Source organism: Somniosus microcephalus, unplaced genomic scaffold (assembly GCF_052327205.1).
Source record: "Somniosus microcephalus isolate GS21.2 unplaced genomic scaffold, FLI_Smic_1.0 unresolved_chr5, whole genome shotgun sequence".
Lineage (NCBI taxonomy): Eukaryota > Metazoa > Chordata > Chondrichthyes > Squaliformes > Somniosidae > Somniosus > Somniosus microcephalus.
In genome coordinates, this window is record NW_028225183.1 from 9,554,000 (window position 1) to 9,570,826 (window position 16,827).

Sequence of the window (16,827 nt, forward strand, 5' to 3'; positions counted from 1 at the left end):
TTAGTTTGAGTGTCTGTATTAATTTGAGGGACTGCATTAGTTTGAGCGACTGTATTACGTTGACTTGCTGAATTATTCTGATGTGCTGTATTAGTTTGAGGTATTGTATTACTTTGAGTTGCTTTATTTGTTTCAGGGGCTGTGTTATTTTGAGGTGCTGTAGTAGTTTACTTTGATGTGTTAGTTTGAGGAGCTGTATTAGTTTAAGGGACGGTATTACTTATAGGGGCTGTATTAATTTCAGGGCCTGTATTAGTTTCATAGAAACATAGAAGATCGGAGCAGTAGTCGGCCATTTGGCACTCTAGCCTTCTGTGCCATTCAATGCGATCATGGCTGATCATTCCAGTTAAGTCCCCAGTCCCCGCTTTCTCCCCATACCCCTGGATACCTTTATCCTTAAGAAATATATCCAACTACTTCTTGAATATATTTAATGAATTGGCCTCTACTGCCTTCTGTGGTAGAGAATTCCACAGGTTCACTACTCTGTGGGTGAAGAAATTCCTCCGCATTTCTGTCCTAAAAGGCCGACACCTTATCCTAAGACAGTGACCCCTGGTTCTGGATTCCCCGACCATCGGGAACGTCATCCCTGCATCTAGTCTGTCCAGTCCTGTCAGTATTTTATAGGTTTCAGGGACTGTATTAGTTTGAGGGACTGTATTAGTTTGAGGAGCTGTATTAGTTTGAAGTGCTGTATTAGTTTGTGGGGCTGTATTACTTTCAGGGCCTGTATTAGTTTGTGGGACTGCATCAGCTTGAGGGACTCTATTAGTTTGAGGGGCTAGATTAGTTTGAGGGTATGTATCCGTTTGAGGGACTGTATTTGTTTGAGAGTCAATATTAATTTGAGGGACTGTATTAGTTTGAGGGACTGTATTAGTTTGAGTTGCTGTAGTTGTTTGAGGGGCTGTGTTAGTTTGAGGAGCTGTGTTAGTTTGCTTTGAAATGTTTGTTTGAGGAGCCGCATTAGTTTGAGGGACTGTATTAGGTTGAGAGGCTGTTATAGTTTCATGGACTGAATTAGTTTCATAGAAACGTGGAACATAGCAGCAGGAGTAGGCCATTCAGAAATCTAGCCGACTCAGCCATTCAATGCGATCATGGCTGATCATCCAATTTCAGTTCCCGGTCCCTGCTTTCTCCCCATAACCCTTGATCCCTTTATCCTTAAGAAATATATCCAACTACTTCTTGAATATATTTAATGAATTGGCCTCTACTGCCTTCTGTGGTAGAGAATTCCACAGGTTCACCACTCTGTGGGTGAAGAAATTCCTCCGCATTTCTGTCCTAAAAGGCCTACACTTTATCCTAAGACAGTGACCCCTGGTTCTGGATTCTCCGACCATCGGGAACGTCATCCCTGCATCTAGTCTGTCCAGTCCTGTCAGTATTTTATAAGTTTCAGGGACTGTATTATTTTGAGGGACTGTATTAGTTTGAGGAGCTGTATTAGTTTGAAGTGCTGTATTAGTTTGTGGGGCTGTATTACTTTCAGGGCCTGTATTAGTTTGTGGGACTACATCAGTTTGAGGGACTCTATTAGTTTGAGGGGCTAGGTTAGTTTGAGGGTCTGTATCCGTTTGAGGGACTGTATTTGTTTGAGAGTCAATATTAATTTGAGCACGGTGGCATAGTGTTTAGCACTGTTGCCTCACAGCGCCAGAGACACGGGTTCGAATGAGGCCTCTGGCGACTGTCTGTGTGGAGATTGCACATTCTCCCCGTGTTTGCGTGGGTTTTCTCCGGGTGCTCCGGTTTCCTCCCACAGTCCAAAGATGTGCGGGTTAGGTTGATTGGCTATGATAAATTGACCCTTAGTGTTAGGGGGATTAAATACATGGGGTTACAGGGATAGGGTGGGATATGTGTTGGTGTAGGGGTTACGGGGATTGGGTGGGATATGTGTCGGTGCAGGCTCGATGGGCCGAAATGGCCTCTATCTGCACTGTGGGGTTTCTGTGATTTCTGTGATTTCTGTGACTGTATTAGTTTGAGGGGCTGTATTAGTTTGAGGGGCTGTATTTGTTTGAGGGGCTGTTTTAGTTTGAGGGACTGTATTACTTCGAGGGGATGTATTAATTTGAGGAGCTGTATTATTTTGAGGTTCTGCAATCGTTTGAGGGACTGTATTAGTTTGAGGAACTGTATTAGTTTGAGGGGCTGTATTAGTTTGAGGAGCTGTATTAGCTTGAGGCACTGTATAAGTTAGAGGTGTTGTGTTATTTTGAGGGGCTGTATTTGTTTGCGTCTCTCTATTTCTTCGAGGGGCTGTTTTAGTGTGAGGAGCTGTATTAGTTTGAGGAGCTGTATGAGTTTGAGATGCTGTATGGTTTGAGGTGCTGTAATAGTTTAAGGGCGTGTAACAGTTTGAGGTTCTGTATTAGTTTGATGGGCTGTATTAGTTTGAGGGGCGATATCAGTTTGAGGGTCTGTAATAGTTTGAGAGGCTGTATTCGTTTGAGGGTCTGTATTATTTTGGACGAGCTGTGTTAGTTTGACTTTCTGTATTCGTTTCAGGTGCTGTGTTAGTTTGAGGGAATGTATTATTTTGAGGGGATGTATTAGTTTGAGGACCTGTATTCGTTTGAGGAACTGAATTAGTTTCAGGGGCTGTATTAATTTGAGGGTCTGTATAAGTTTGAGGGGCTGCCCTAATTTGAGGGGCTGTATTATTTTGTGGGATTGTATTCGTTTGAGGAACTGTATTATTTGGAGTTGCTGTATTTGTTTGAGGGACTATTATGTTGAGGGGCTGTATTAGATTGAGATGTCGTATTATTTTGAGGGGCTGTATTATTTTGAGGTTTTGTATTAGATTGAGGGTCTGTATTAATTTGAGGGGCAGTATTATTTTGACTGTCTGTATTGAGATACAGTATTAGATTGAGGGACTGTATTAGTTTCAGGGCCTGTATTAGTTTGAGGGGCTGTATTTGTTTGAGAGGCTGTGTTAGTTTGAGGAGCTGCACTATTTTGAGCGTCTGCATTCGTTTGAGGGACTGTATTAGTTTGAGGAACTGTATTAGTTTGAGGGACTCTATTAGTTTGAGGGGCTGTATTAGTTTGAGGAGCTGTATTAGCTTTAGGCACTGTATAAGTTTGAGGTGTTGTGTTATTTTGAGGGGCTGTATTTGTTTAAGTCTCTCTATTTGTTCGAGGGGCAGTGTTAGTTGGAGGGGTTCCATTAGTTTGAGGGTCTGTATCAGTTTGAGGGACGGTATTAGTTTGACAGTGAGTGTTAATTTGAGGGACTGTATTAGTTTGAGGGTCTGTATTAGTTTGAGGGGCTGTTTTTGTTTGAGGGGCTGTGTTAGTTTGAGGGACTGTATTACTTCGAGGGGTTGTATTAGTTTGAGGAGCTGTATAAGTTTGAGGTGTTGTGTTATTTTGAGGGGCTGTATTTGTTTGAGTATCTCTATTTGTTCGAGGGGCTGTGTTAGAGTGAGGAGCTGTATTAGCTTGAGGAGCTGTATGAGTTTGAGGTGCTGTAATAGTTTGAGGGGCTGTAACAGTTTGAGGTGATGGAGTGGGTTGAGGGGCTGTATTAGTTTCAGGGTTTATATTAGTTTGAGGGTCTGTATTAGTTTGAGAGGCTGAAGGTCTGTATTAGTTTGGGGGGCTGTGTTAGTTTGACTGTCTGTATTTGTTTCATGTGCTGTATTAGTTTGAGGACATATATTAGTTTGAGGCGATTATTAATTTGAGGGGCTCTATTAGTTTGAAGGCCTGTATTCGATTGAGGGACTGAATTAGATTGAGGATCAGTATTAATTTGAGTGTCTGTATTAGTTTGAGAGGCTGTCTTAATTTGAGGGGCTGTATTATTTGGAGGGACTGTTTTAGTTTGAGGGACTGTATTATTTGGAGTTGCTTTATTTCTTTGAGGGACTATTATTTTGAGGTGCTGTTTTAGTTTGAAAGGTTGTATTACTTTGAGGGGCTGTATTATTTTGAGGTGTTGTATTAGTTTGAGGGTCTGTATTAATTTGAGGGGCTGTATTATTTTGATTGTCTGTATTAGTTTGAGGGACTGTATTAGTTTGAGATACTGTATTAGTTTGAGGGACTGTATTACATTGACTGGCTGTATTAGTTTGAGGTGCTGTATTAGTTTGAGGGGCTGTATTAGTTTGAGTGTCTGTATTAGTTTGAGGGATTGTATTAGTTTGAGTTGCTGTGTTTGTTTGAGGGGCTGTGTTAGTTTGAGGAGCTGTGTTAGTTTGCTTTCATGTGTTAGTCTGAGGAGCCGTATTAGTTTTAGGGACTGTATTACTTTGAGGGGCTGTATTAGTTTTAATACCTGTATTAGTTTCATAGAAACATAGAAGCTAGGAGCAGGAGTAGGAAATTCAGCCCCTCGAGACTGCAACGCCATTCAATGAGATCGTGGCTGATCATCCAAGTTCAGTACCCGGTCACTGCTTTCTCCACATAATCCTTGATCCCCTTATCCTTAAGAAATATATCCAACTACTTCTTGAATATATTTAATGAATTGGGCTCTGCTGCCTTCTGTGGTAGAGATATTACACAGGTTCACACTCGCTGGGTGAAGAAATTCTTCTGCATTTCTGTCCTAAAAGTCCTACCCCTTATCCTTAGACAGTCACCCTTGTTTCTGGATTCCCCGAAATCGGGAACATCATCCCTACTTCTAGTCTGTCCGGTCCTGCCAGTATTTTATAAAATTCAGGGACTGTCTTTGTTTGAGGGACTGTATTAGTTTGAGGAGCTGTGTCAGTTTGAGGGACTGTATTAGTTTGAGGGGCTCGATTAGTTTGAGGGTCTGTATCAGTTTGAGGGACTGTATTAGTTTAAGAGTCAGTATAAATTTGAGGGCTGTATTAGTTTGAGTGTCTGTATTAGTTTGAGGGGCTGTATTTGTTTCAGGGCTGATTTAGTTTGAGGGACTGTATTTCTTCGAGGGGTTGTATTAGTCTGAGGAGCTGTATTAGTTTGAGGGACTGTATTAGTTTGAGGGGCTGTATTAGTTGGAGGAGCTGTATTAGCTTGAGGCACTGTAAATGTTTGAGGTGTTGTGTTATTTTAAGGGGCTGTATTTGTTTGAGTCGCTCTATTTGTTCGAGGGGCTGTGTTGGTGTGAGGAGCTGTATTAGTTTGAGGAGCTGTATGAGTTTGAGGTGCTGTGAGAGTTAGAGGTGCTGTAATAGTTTCAGGGGCTGTAACAGTTTGAGGTGCTGTATTAGTTTGAGGGGCTGAAATAATTTGAGGGGCTGTAACAGTTTGAGGGGCTGTATTAGTTTGAGGGGGTGTATTAGTTTTAATGCCTTTATTAGTTTCATAGAAACATAGAAGCTAGGAGCAGGAGTAGGCAATTCGGCCCCTCGAGCCTGCTACACCATTCAATGAGATTGTGGCTGATCATCCGAGTTCAGTACCCGGTCATTGCTTTCTCCCCATACCCCTTGATCCCTTTATACTGAAGAAATATATCCAACTACCTCTTGTATATATTTAATGAATTGAGCTCTACTGCCTTCTGTGGTAGAGAATTCCACAGGTTCACCACTCGATGGGTGAAGAAATGCCTCTGCATTTCTGTCCAAAAAGTCCTACCCCTTATCCTTAGACAGTCACCCTTATTTCTGGATTCCCCGAAATCGGGAACATCATCCCTGCTTCTAGCCTGTCCGGTCCTGCCAGCATTTTATAAAATTCAGGGACTGTATTTGTTTGAGGGACTGTAATAGTTTGAGGAGCTGTGTCAGTTGAGGGACTGTATTAGCTTAAGAGTCAGTATTAATTTGAGGGGCTGTATTAGTTTAAGGGTCTGTATTAGTTTGAGCGGCTGTATTTGTTTCAGGGGCTGATTTAGTTTGAGCGACTGTATTACTTCGAGGGGTTGTATTAGTTTGAGGAGCTGTAATAGTTTGAGGGACTGTATTAGTTTGAGGGGCTGTATTAGTTGGAGGAGCTGTATTAGCTTGAGGCACTGTATAAGTTTGAGGTTTTGTGTTATTTTGAGGGGCTGTATTTGTTTGAGTCGCTCTATTTGTTCGAGGGGCCGTGTTAGTGTAAGGAGCTGTATTAGTTTGAGGAGCTGTATGAGTTTGAGGTGCTGTAAGAATTTGAGGTGCTGTAATAGTTTGAGGGGCTGTAACAGTTTGAGGTGCTGTATTAGCATGAGGGGCTGTATTAGATTGAAGGGCTATATTAGTTTGATGGTCTGTATTAGTCTGAGAGGCTGTATTAGTTTGAAGGTCTGTATTAGTTGGGGGGCAGTGTTAGTTTGACTATCTGTATTAGTTTCAGGTGCTGTATTAGTTTGAGGGCATGTATCAGTTTGAGGCGAGTATTATTTTGAGGGGCTGTATTAGTTTGAGGGGCTGTCTTAATTTGAGGGGCTGTATTATTTTGAGAGACTGTTTTAGTTTGAGGGACTGTATTATTTGCAGTTGCTGTATTTGTTTGAGGGACTATTATTTTGAGGTGCTCTATTAGTTTGAGAGATTGTATTATTTTGAGGAGCTGTATTATTTTGAAGTGTTGTATTAGATTGAGGGTCTGCATTAATTTGAGGGGCTGTATTATTTTGAGTGTCTGTATTATTTTGAGGGAATTTATTAGTTTGTGGTACTGTATTAGTTTGAGGGAATGTATTACGTTGAGTGGCTGTATTAGTTTGAGGTGCTGAATTAGTTTGATAGTCTGTATTAGTTTGCGGGATTGTATTAGTTTGAGCGACTGTATTAGTTTCAGTTGCTGTGTTTGTTTGAGGGGCTGTGTTAGTTTGAGGAGCTGTTTTAGTTTGAGGAGCCATATTAGTTTTATGGACTGTATTAGTTTGAGGGGCTGCATTAGTTTTAGTGCCTGTATTAGTTTCATAGAAAAATTGAAGCTAGGAGCAGGAGTAGGCAATTCGGCCCCTCGAGGCTGCTATGACATTCAATGAGATCGTGGCTGATCATCTAAGTTCAGTACCCTGTCACTGCTTTCTCCCCATACCCCTTGATCACTTTATCCTTAAGAAATATATCCAACTACTTCTTGTATATATTTAATGAATTGGGCTCTACTGCCTTCTGTGGTAGAGAATTCCACAGGTTCACCAATCGCTGGGTGAGGAAATAGCTCTGCATTTCTGTCCTAAATGTCCTACCCCTTATCCTTAGACAGTGACCCTTGTTTCTGGATTCCCCGAAATCGGGAACATAACCCCTGCAGCTAGTCTGTCCGGTCCTGCAAGTATTTTATATAATTCAGGGACTGTATTTGTTTGAGAGACTGTATTAGTTTGAGGAGCTGTGTCAGTTTGAGGGACGGAATTAATTTGAGGGACTGTTTTAGTTTGAGGGGCTCGATTAGTTTGAGGGTCTGTATCAGTTTGAGGGACTGTAATAATTTAAGAGTCAGTATTAATTTGATGGTCTGCATTAGTTTGAGGGTCTGTATTAGTATGAGTGGCTGTATTAGTTGGAGGGTCTGCATTAGTTTGAGGGACTTTATTAGTTTGAGGATCTCTAGTAGATTGAGGGACTGTATTAGTTTGAGGGGATGTATTATTCTGAAGGTTTGTATTAGTTTGGGGGGCTGTGTTAGATTGATGGTCTGTATTCGTTTCAGGTGCTGTATTAGATTGAGGGCATATATTAGTCTGAGGCGAGTATTATTTTGAGCGGCTGTATTAGTTTGAGGGCCTGTATTTGTTGAGGTCCTGAATTAGTTTGAGGGGCTGCTTTAATTTCAGGGTCTATATTAGTTTGAGGGGCTGCATTAGTTTGAGGGGCTGTATTGGTTTGAGGAACTGTATTAGTTTGAGGGTCTGTATTATTTCGAGTTGCTGTATTTGGTTGAGGGACCATTATTTTGAGGTGCTGTATTAGTTTGAGAGGTTGTATTACTTTGAGGGGCTTTACTATTTTGAGGTGTTGTATTAGATTGAGGGTCTGTATTAATTGGAGGTGTTGTATCAATTTGAGTGTCAGCATTAATTTGAGGGACAGTATTAATTTGAGATTTGGTATTAGGTAGAGGGACTCTTTTACGTTGAGTGGCTGTATTAGTTTGAGGTGCTGTATTAGTTTTAGCGACTGTATTAGTTTCAGGGTCTGTATTAGTTTGAGGGGTTGTAACAGTTTGAGGTGCTGTATTAGTATGAGGGGCTGTATTAGTTTGAGGGGCTATATTACTTTGATGGTCTGTATTAGTCTGAGAGGCTGTATTAGTTTGAAGGTCTGTATTAGTTGGGGGGCTGTGTTAGTTTGACTATCTGTATTAGCTTCAGGTGCTGTATTAGTTTGAGGGCATGTATTAGTTTGAGGCGAGTATTATTTTGAGGGGCTGTATTAGTTTGAGGGTCTGTCTTAATTTGAGGGGCTGTATTATTTTGAGAGACTGTTTTAGTTTGAGGGACTTTTTTATTTGGAGTTGCTGTATTTGTTTGAGGGACTATTATTTTGAATGCTCTATTAGTTTGAGAGATTGTATTACTTTGAGGGGCTATATTATTTTGAAGTGTTCTATTAGATTGAGGGTCTGTATTAATTAGAGGGGCTGTATTATTTTGTGTGTCTGTATTATTTTGAGGGAATTTATTAGTTTGTGATACTGTATTAGTTTGAGGGACTGTATTACGTTGAGTGGCTGTATTAGTTTGAGGTGCTGAATTAGTTTGATAGACTGTATTAGTTTGAGGGATTGTATTAGTTTGAGCGACTGTATTAGTTTCAGTTGCTGTGTTTGTTTGAGGGGCTGTGTTAGTTTGAGTAGCTGTGTTATTTTGAGGTGCCATATTAGTTTTATGGAATGTATTAGTTTGAGGGGCTGTATTAGTTTTAGTGCCTGTATTAGTTGCATAGAAAAATAGAAGCTAGGAGCAGGAGTAGGCAATTCGGCCCTCGAGCCTGCTACAACATTCAATGAGATCGTGGCTGATCATCCAATTTCAGTACCCTCTCACTGCTTTCTCCCCATACCCCTTGATCTCTTTATCCTTAAGAAATATATCCAACTACTTCTTGTATATATTTAATGAATTGGGCTCTACTGCCTTCTGTGGTAGAGAATTCCACAGGTTCACCAATCGCTGGGTGAGGAAATTGCTCTGCATTTCTGTCCTAAAAGTCCTACCCCTCATCCTTAGACAGTGACCCTTGTTTCTGGATTCCCCGAAATCGGGAACATCATCCCTGCAGCTAGTCTGTCCGGTCCTGCAAGCATTTTATAAAATTCAGGGACTGTATTTGTTTGAGAGACTGTATTAGTTTGAGGAGCTGTGTCAGTTTGAGGGGCTGAATTAATTTGAGGGACTGTATTAGTTTGAGGGGCTCGATTAGTTTGAGGGTCTGTATCAGTTTGAGGGACTGTAATAATTTAAGAGTCAGTATTAATTTGATGGTCTGTATTAGTTTGAGGGTCTGTATTAGTATGAGGGGCTGTGGTAGTTGGAGGGTCTGCATTAGTTTGAGGGACTTTATTAGTTTGAGGATCTCTATTAGTTTGAGGGACTGCATTAGTTTGAGGGGATGTATTATTCTGAAGGTATGCATTAGTTTGGGGGCTGTGTTAGTTTGACGGTCTGTATTCGTTTCAGGTGCTGTATTAGTTTGAGGGCATATATTAGTTTGAGGCGAGTATTAGTTTGAGGGCCTATATTCGTTTGAGGTCCTGAATTAGTTTGAGGGGCTGTATTAATTTGAGGGTCTATATTAGTTTGAGGGGCTGCATTAGTTTGAGGGTCTGTATTGGTTTGAGGAACATTATTAGTTTGCGGGACTGTATTATTTCGAGTTGCTGTATTTGTTCGAGGGACTATAATTTTGAGGTGCTGTATTAGTTTGAGAGGTTGTATTACTTTGAGGGACTTTATTATTTTGAGGTGTTGTATTAGATTGAGGGTCTGTATTAATTGGAGGGTCTGTATCAATTTGAGTGTCTGCATTAATTTGAGGGACAGAATTAGTTTGAGATTTTCTATTAGTTTGAGGGACTCTTTTACGTTGAGTGGCTGTATTAGTTTGAGGTGCTGTATCAGTTTTAGGGACTGTATTAGTTTCAGGGTCTGTATTAGTTTGAGGGGCTGTAACAGTTTGAGGTGCAGTATTAGTATGAGGGGCTGTATTAGTTTGAGGAGCTATATTAGTTTGATGGTCTGTATTAGTCTGAGAGGCTGTATTAGTTTGAAGGTCTGTATTAGTTGGGGGGCTGTGTTAGTTTGACTATCTGTATTAGTTTCAGGTGCTGTATTAGTTTGAGGGCATGTATTAGTTTGAGGCGAGTATTATTTTGAGGGGCTGTATTAGTTTGAGGGGCTTTCTTAATTTGAGGGGCAGTATTATTTTGAGAGACTGTTTTAGTTTGAGGGACTTTTTTATTTGGAGTTGCTGTATTTGTTTGAGGGACTATTATTTTGAGGTGCTCTATTAGTTTTAGAGATTGTATTACTTTGAGGGGCTTTATTATTTTGAGCTGTTGTATTAGATTGAGGGTCTGTATTAATTGGAGGGGCTGTATCAATTTGAGTGTCTGCATTAATTTGAGGGACAGTATTAGTTTGAGATTCTGTATTGGTTGAGGGACTCTTTTACGTTGAGTGGCTGTATTAGTTTGAGGTGCTGTATTAGTTTTAGGGACTGTATTATTTTCATGGTCTGAATTAGTTTGAGGGGTTGTAACAGTTTGAGGTGCTGTATTAGTATGAGGGGCTGTATTAGTTTGAGGGACTATATTAGTTTGATGGTCTGTATTAGTCTGAGAGGCAGTATTAGTTTGAAGGTCTGTATTAGTTGGGGGGCTGTGTTAGTTTGACTATCTGTATTAGTTTCAGGTACTGTATTAGTTTGAGGGCATGTATTAGTTTGAGGCGAGTATTATTTTGAGGGGCTGTATTAGTTTGAGGGGCTGTCTTAATTTGAGGGGCTGTATTATTTTGAGAGACTGTTTTAGTTTGAGGGACCTTTTTATTTGGAGTTGCTGTATTTGTTTGAGGGACTATTATTTTGAATGCTCTATTAATTTGAGAGATTGTATTACTTTGAGGGGCTGTATTAATTTGAAGTGTTGTATTAGATTGAGGGTCTGTAATAATTTGAGGGGCTGTATTATTTTGAGTGTCTGTATTATTTTGAGGGAATTTATTAGTTTGTGATACTGTATTAGTTTGAGGGACTGTATTACGTTAAGTGGCTGTATTAGTTTGAGGTGCTGAATTAGTTTGATAGACTGTATTAGTTTGAGGGATTGTATTAGTTTGAGCGACTGTATTAGTTTCAGTTGCTGTGTTTGTTTGAGGGGCTGTGTTAGTTTGAGGAGCTGTGTTATTTTGAGGTGCCATATTAGTTTTATGGGCTATATTAGTTTGAGGGGCTGTATTAGTTTTAGTGCCTGTATTCGTTTCATAGAAAAATAGAAGCTAGGAGCAGGAGTAGGCAATTCGGTCCCTCGAGCCTGTTACAACATTCAATGAGATCGTGGCTGATCATCCAATTTCAGTACCCTGTCACTGCTTTCTCCCCATACCCCTTGATCCCTTTATTCTTAAGAAATATATCCAACCACTTCTTGTATATATTTAATGAATTGTGCTCTACTGCCTTCAGTGGTAGAGAATTCCACAGGTTCACCAATCGCTGGGTGAGGAAATTGCTCTGCATTTATGTCCTAAATGTCCTACCCCTTATCCTGAGACAGTGACCCTTGTTTCTGGATTCCCCGAAATCGGGAGCATCATCCCTGCAGCTAGTCTGTCCGGTCCTGCAAGCATTTTATAAAATTCAGGCACTGTATTTGTTTGAGGGATATTATTAGTTTGAGGAGCTGTGTCAGTTTGAGGGGCTGAATTAATTTGAGGGACTGTATTAGTTTGAGGGGCTCTATTAGTTTGAGGGTCTGTATCAGTTTGAGGGACTGTAATAATTTAAGAGTCAGTATTAATTTGATGGTCTGTATTAGTTTGAGGGTCTGTATTAGTATGAGGGGCTGTGTTAGTTGGAGGGTCTGCATTAGTTTGAGGGACGTTATTAGTTTGAGGATCTCTATTAGTTTGAGGGACTGCATTAGTTTGAGGGGATGTATTATTCTGAAGGTATGTCTTAGTTTGGGGGCTGTGTTAGTTTGACGGTCTGTATTCGTTTCAGGTGCTGTATTAGTTTGAGGGAATATATTAGCTTGAGGCGAGTATTAGTTTGAGGGCCTGTATTCGTTTGAGGTCCTGAATTAGTTTGAGGGGCTGTATTAATTTGAGGGCCTATATTAGTTTGAGGGGCTGCATTAGTTTGAGGGCTGTATTGGTTTGAGGAACTGTATTAGTTTGAGGGATTGTATTATTTCGAGTTGCTGTATTTGTTCGAGGGTCTATTATTTTGAGGTGCTGTAGTAGTTTGAGAGGTTGTATTACCTTGAGGGGCTTTATTATTTGGAGGTGTTCTTTTAGATTGAGGGTCTGTATTAATTGGAGGGGCTGTATCAATTTGAGTGTCTGCATTAATTTGAGGGACAGTATTAGTTTGAGATTTTGTATTAGGTTGAGGGACTCTTTTACGTTGAGTGGCTGTATTAGTTTGAGGTGCTGTATTAGTTTTAGGGACTGTATTAGTTTCAGGGTCTGTATTAGTTTGAGGGGCAGTAACAGTTTGAGGTGCTGTATTAGTATGAGGGGCTGTATTAGTTTGAGGGGCTATATTAGCTTGATGGTCTGTATTAGTCTGAGAGACTGTATTAGTTTGAAGGTCTGTATTAGTTGGGGGGCTGTGTTTTTTGACTATCTGTATTAGTTTCAGGTGCTGTATTAGTTTGAGGGCATGTATTAGTTTGAGGCGAGTATAATTTTGAGGGCCTGCATTAGTTTGAGGGGCTGTCTTAATTTGAGGGGCTGTATTATTTTGTGGGACTGTTTTAGTTTGAGGGACTTTTTTATCTGGAGTTGCTGTATTTGTTTGAGGGACTATTATTTTGAGGTGCTCTATTAGTTTGAGAGATTGTATTACTTTGAGGGGCTGTATTATTTTGAAGTGTTGCATTAGATTGAGGGTCTGTATTAATTTGAGGGGCTGTATTATTTTGAGTGTCTGTATTATTTTGAGGGAATGTATTAGTTTGTGATACTGTATTAGTTTGAGGGACTGTATTACGTTGAGTGGCTGTATTAGTTTGAGGTGCTGAATTAGTTTGATAGACTGTATTAGTTTGAGGGATTGTATTAGTTTGAGCGACTGTATTATTTTCAGTTGCTGTGTTAGTTTGAGGAGCCATATTAGGTTTATGGACTGTATTAGTTTGAGGGGCTGTATTAGTTTTAGTGCCTGTATTAGTTTCATAGAAAAATTGAAGCTCGGAGCAGGAGTCGGCAATTCGGCCCCTCGAGCCTGCTACGACATTCAATGAGATTGTGGCTGATCATCCAAGTTCAGTACCCTGTCACTGCTTTATCCCCATACCCCTTGACCCCTTTATCCTTAAGAAATATATCCAACTACTTCTTGTATATATTTAATGAATTGGGCTCTACTGCCTTCTGTGGTAGAGAATTCCACAGGTTCACCAATCGCTGGGTGAGGAAATTGCTCTGCATTTCTGTCCTAAAAGTCCTACCCCTTATCCTTAGACAGTGACCCTTGTTCCTGGATTCCCCAAAATCGGGAACATCATCCCTACGGCTAGTTTGTCCGGTTCTGCAAGTAATTTATAAAATTCAGGGACTGTATTTGTTTGAGAGACTGTATTAGTTTGAGGAGCTGTGTCAGTTTGAGGGACTGAATTAATTTGATGGACTGTATTAGTTTGAGGGGCTCGATTAGTTTGACGGTCTGTATCAGTTTGAGGGACTGTAATAATTAAGAGTCAGTATTAATTTGAAGGTCTGTATTAGTTTGAGGGTCTGTATTAGTATGAGGGGCTGTACTAGTTGGAGGGTCTGCATTAGTTTGCGGGACTTTATTAGTTTGAGGATCTCTATTAGTTTGAGGGACTGTATTAGTTTGAGGGGATGCATTATTCTGAAGGTTTGTATTAGTTTGGGGGACTGTGTTAGTTTGACGGTCTGTATTCGTTTCAGGTGCTGTATTAGTTTGAGGGCATATGTTAGTTTGAGGCGAGTATTAGTTTGAGGGGCTGTATTGTTTGAGGGCCTGTATTCGTTTGAGGTCCTGAATTAGTTTGAGGGTCTGTATTAATTTGAGGGTCTATATTAGTTTGAGGGGCTGCATTAGTTTGAGGGGCTGTATTGGTTTGAGGGACTGTATTAGTTTGAGGGACTGTATTATTTCGAGTTGCTGTATTTGTTTGAGGGACTATTATTTTGAGGTGCTGTATTAGTTTGAGAGGTTATATTACTTTGAGGGGCTTTATTATTTTGAGGTGTTGTATTATATTGAGTATCTGTATTAATTGGAGGGGCTGTATCAATTTGAGTGTCTGCATTAATTTGAGGAACAGTATTAGTTTGAGATTCTGTATTAGTTTGAGGGACTCTTTTATGTTGAGTGGCTGTATTCGTTTGAGGTGCTGGATTAGTTTTAGGGGCTGTATTAGTTTCAGGGTCTGTATTAGTTTGAGGGGCTGTAACAGTTTGAGGTGCTGCATTAGTATGAGGGGCTGTATTAGTTTGAGGGGCTATATTAGTTTGATGCTCTGTATTAGTCTGAGAGGCTGTATTAGTTTGAAGGTCTCTATTCGTTGGGGGGCTGTGTTAGTGTGGTAAACCACTGTTTGTATTCCTGTTTGTCCTGTTTGTATTCCACTTTTTACATGCCTGGACATGCCTCGGCTGACTCCTCCCACAGGTCCTAGTATAAAGGTGACTGCTCCCCAGCCCTTTGTATCCTGGACCGGTCGACCACGCGAGGCAGACCTCCATTCTGTTGTTAATAAAAGCCTTTAGTTACTCTTCTAACTCTCAGTCTTTTATGAGTATTTGATAGCGCATCAATTTTATTAACAACATTTTTATAATGGAGAAGATCCTCACACCAGCATGCCTGGATTTAGATCATCGGGAGGCGGACTCATCCACCAAGTTTACTCACTGGCTTAAGTGTTTCGATAAATTCCTGACCGCCTCCGAAGCAATCAAATCGGACGAGGACAAACTGGATGTCCTGACCTCCAAAGTGAACCACCGAGTTTACTCGGTCATCCAAGACGTGACCTCGTACGCGGACGCTATCAAGCTCCTCATTACCAGTACACGCGCCCAGTGAACGAAGTGTACGCCAGGCACCTCCTGGGGAGTCGTAAACAACAACCTGGGGAATCGACCGTGGAATACCTTCAGGCACTGTCTGTGCTTGGCCGGGCCTGTGGTTGTAAGGATGTAAAGGCTGCCGTGTACACAGAGGAACTTATCCGGGACGCTTTTGTAGCGGGCCACAGATCCAATTACACCCGACAGCGACTGTTGGAGCAGAGCAACCTCGACCTCAACAAGGCCTCTGAACTCGCACTATCATTGGATGCAGCCTACCAGGGCATGGATGCCTACTCCTCTGCACCGTGGACGCCGCGGGGAATGACAGCCTGGGACACGGTAGGACCGCCTCATAGTGCCGTGCCACCCCAGCCACACCCCAACAACGGCCCAACTACCGCAGCAGTGTCCCAAGGCCAGACAGCAGTGCCCCAAGGCCAGAAATGCTACTTCTGTGGCCAGACAAAACACCCCAGAGCGCGCTGCCCGGCGAAAAACGCGATCTGCTTGGGCTGCGGGAAGAAGGGACACTACGCTAGCGTCTGCAGGGCCAAAGCCACCCCGAACCCCAGCAGCGCCGTGTGTGGGCCATGCGGGCCGCCATCTTGGACCTCCACGGCCATGTGTGAATCACCGGTACAGCAGCCATTTTGGAAGCCTCCAGCAACATGGGGATCATGGACGCCGCCATCTTGGACGACAGCCGGGACACAGCAGGCCCCCGACGCCGCCTCATCTGATACCCGCAGCGACACACCGACCCCTACGCTGGCATCCGTTATACTGGACCAAGCGAGACCGCACCAACTGGCCAGTTCCACAATGGACATTAAGCTAAATGGTCACGATACAATCTGCTTATTTGACTCTGGGAGCACGGAGAGCTTCATCCACCCCGACACGGTGCGGCATTGCTCTCTCCCAGTCCTGCCTGCGCAACAGCGGATTTCTATCGCCTCCGAGTCCCAGTCGGCGGACATCGGCGGCTACTGCATGGTGACACTCGTAGTAGATGGGACCGTGTACGATCATTTTAAACTTCTGGTCCTGCCTGACCTCTGCGCTGCTGTCCTGCTGGGGTTAGATTTTCAGTGCCACCTTAAAAGTGTTACGATGGCTTACGGTGGACCCCTACCCCGACTCACAGTCCGCAGCCAGCAGCTTCCAAATTGCCCACCGCGCACCAGGTGCAACCTCTCCACACTCAGAGTCACCCCCCCACACTGTTTGCTAACCTCACCCCCGACTGTAAGCCCATCGCCACAAAGAGCAGGCGATACAGTGCCGGGGACAGGGTTTTCATTAAAACCGAAGTGGAGCGGATCCTGAAACAAGGGATTATTGAGGGCAGCACCAGCCCCTGGCGAGCCCAGATTGTGGTCGTTAAGACCGGCGAGAAGCAGCGCCTGGTCATCGACTACAGCCAGACAATATATCGCTACACCCTGCTGGACGCCTACTGACTCCCCCGTATAGCTGATATGGTCAACCAGATCGCGCAGTACCGCGTCTTCTCGACCATTGACCTGAAATCAGCGTACCACCAGCTCCCCATCCGCCCTGAGGACCGCCAGTACACTGCCTTTGAGGCAAACGGCCGCCTCTATCACTTCCTTAGGGTTCCCTTTGGCGTCACCAATGGGGTCTCCGTCTTCCAAAGGGAGATGGACCGGATG